Source organism: Hemibagrus wyckioides, linkage group LG24 (genome assembly GCF_019097595.1).
Source record: "Hemibagrus wyckioides isolate EC202008001 linkage group LG24, SWU_Hwy_1.0, whole genome shotgun sequence".
In the NCBI taxonomy this organism is placed as follows: Eukaryota; Metazoa; Chordata; class Actinopteri; order Siluriformes; family Bagridae; genus Hemibagrus; species Hemibagrus wyckioides.
In genome coordinates, this window is record NC_080733.1 from 13,279,097 (window position 1) to 13,282,455 (window position 3,359).

Genomic DNA, 3,359 nt, shown 5'->3' on the forward strand with positions numbered 1-3,359 from the left:
ACGTTACAGTTGCACCGGGAGGAAGTGGTGAGGCGGCGAGGCAAATGGAGGTTCAGTGTGACCCACATTAGGGAGATAAAGTAAATAAAGCAGCGGAGAACACAAGGAGGAGAGGCGGCTGGCCGTTTTCTAGGAGCACATGAGCGGTACGTGGATGGACAGCTGCGGTGTTTAAAGCGTGAGAGAAGAGAGCAGCATGTTTTCCACAAAAACACAGTTTGGAGCCGTGTAAGTTTGGAGTGTGTCACTCTCAGAGGATTCATCTACGGTCCAAAGTCAACTGAAGTTTTAAGATTCCTTATACAGAATACAGAATCATATACTTAGGATCACTGGATATTGACCAATTTTTTATTTTTTAAAGGTATATTAATGAGCTGTTAAGGATGACACAGGAAACATCCCAAAACTCAGTGAAGGACTGTGGGCCTCTGTTTTATATCACTTTCACATCCAAACTAGAGCAATGTCAGGTCGGTTTTACAGATGTAAAGGAGAAGCAGTGACCCATGAGGCAGTTTTTTAACATAAAACATGAAGAGAATCCGTAGAACATTACTACTATGTGCTTTTATGAAGACACGGTGAAATGAACCAATGTAAATGATCTAGTGTATCAGGATACATATATTTTGTACATTATATCACGTGTAAATAAAATGATCAAATCATACATTCTAAATAGTGAAAGAAACCAAGCAAAAATGATCAAATCTTTCCTGCCTTTGAGATTTCTTCTTTACAATATACTTTACATTTCTGCTTCAAACCTATTTGCCTGTGCACCTGCAAAGAAAATCACAGCAGTTTAGCCAACACAGTGGTAAAAACAGTCAGAATGTCCAAAAAACTTGCTAGTTCAATGAGAGTTCCTGAAGGTCATGATTTGTTCAGGTTGTTGGAAAGATATATAGCATAACCAAATCAATTCAGCATTGGAATCAGACACCAGTGTATCTGAAAAATACCCATAATGCTTCTGAACCATCACATCATCATCAAAACAGAGAAGATATGCTCTTCTGACACTCAAGTATACAAGTACTATCACCTAATAGAAGACCTAAATAACAAAAATCTAGCCATCTGATGGGAAGTGAGTGAAGGAGTCAGTGATTATTTCCTCGCTGATGTTGTAATAAACAGTAAGTAAAATTCAATAAAATTCAATAAGTCGATTAAGTTATAAGTGAAATAGTAGGTGTGGCATCCTTTCATGGAATTGGAATGGAGTTTCCTTTTTATTTTTTGAAGGAATTAAAAATGCTTTTTTCAGAAACATTTCTTGTGGAAAGACAAACACATTCCAGTCCAAGAAAAGCTGTAGTATGTGTATATACATATAACACAGAGAGAGAGAGAGAGGTTTATGTATAAGTTTACATATTAGTTTGTTATATACTGTATATTCTTAGTTAACCTGAACCTGTAAGAATAGAAACCTTTCAGAGCGACTGTTATAGGAAAGAAATCAGCATCGTCTGACCAGAATGAATCAGAATCTGGTTTTCATCAGCACTGTGATATATTTACCCGCAGTCATTTTTTAAGAAAATTGCCCTAAAAGTCACCGGAACGTCTGAAGTATTCTGTTTTGTCCATCTAATATAGTCAAATATAAAATGCTGTCAGTCACAGGTACTGAAAAAAACCCCAGATGAAATCCATAAATTCTGTGCATACTGCCTGGGTTGAACTTCAAAACTGCAAATCAGCTGTCTACTGAAGTGAATCTGAAGTTTTGATATAAAGCAGTCAGACCTAGTGTGATGTGCTGTAAATATGCTCAATTAAGCTGAACTTGCTAGATCTATAACTGCTTTTGTTTAGAACCCCCTCTCTCTCTATCCCCACTTGAACTGAAAGCACTCATGCCTAAGATCTTTGGAGACCTGCAAGGACGGTGGTATGCAAATACATCAACTGATCAGATTTTGCTCATTAACTGTAGCCCTGACTTCCCGAAATCCGAATCCAGCTGAGGGCAGTTGATATCTTTGAGCAAGAACAACATCAGGAACATCTCACAGCATGTAAATGTGACATAACACTCAGCAGAGTTAACTCCAACAGCTTTCTGTTTCCATTTAAAACGGAAAGCTGTTAAAGAAGAATCAGTGTAGTAACAGAGGTGAAGTAAAAATATAGGCTGTTCAGCTGTTCTGTTCATCTACAAGCTTTTAGATTTAGGACCATTAATCAGAGCATTGCAGGCTTTTCCCTAGACTTGGTTTGCTCTTAAAACATATACGTCCAGCCCATGAAAAACAATGTGATGGCTGGTGCATTTGCTGCACAATCATTTACTGTCGCGCCATGGGACAAAACCAGAGCTACACAACAGGGAGAAATTAAAGGGCAGGCACCCCTTTCACACTGGCAATCATAACAAAAGGCCCTGCAGCCTGAGCATCTGTCTGTCTCCCGGCCGGCAAATGTAGACGTTACAACTAAACTACAGTTCCAATTCACCTGCCTGTTTGATGCCCTGCTCTCACACATGACAACACATTGATTTTACTTCTGCCGCCGAGCCGACGTGCGCGTGAAGAAATCCATTAGTCCGACACTTCTTGTTTCCATTGACTGACAGGGTGACAGCCCGGTGCTTTCCACCCTCGTACGTTTGACAGACAGCTTGGCACTTAAACAAGCCGGCAAGTTGCTATAATAGTTTAAAACACTTTCAATTACCCGAGTCAAACAAATTCAGCTGGCCGGGCGCTTAGGTGCATCTCTGCTGGCTCGCGGCCGCTTAGTCGGCCTGTGCTGGGAAGAAAAAGCCCTACCTGTTATGTACCTGCACTCCTTCAGGGAATATAAAGATAGGCTGCAAGTGCATTCATAAAATATTCAGGTTGAATTATGCATATTAAATCGCTTTCTTTAAGTACATTTACATAACTTTCATGCCTTTGTTTCAATCTACAGTTCGGTATGTCCTGTCCTAAGGCTTTTCAATTCAACTTTATTTGTAGACTACACTCGCTTAAATGGAAATCCGGGGTCAAGACCTCGATCCCTAATCAGAAATTCTATTTGTTTATTGCTTTTAAGAACAAATATTGTCAGAAAGCAGCTTTCCAGAAATCTAGATGTAGATTTTGATCCATTATGTACAAGCCAGAGAGGAGGGTGGCGAGGAACTCCAAGACGACAAGAGGAAGAAACTTTGAGAGGAACCACATGAGGAAAAAACCTTTAGAGGAACCAGACTCAAAGGAAATCTATGCTCTGTGTGAGATTTTATAAATTATTACAGTCACAGACGAGTAGACGATGTTCAGTATGTACAGAATCCTGGGACAGACTTTATGATTACAGTTCTTATATACAGTACAGTATCCATGTGATATTAT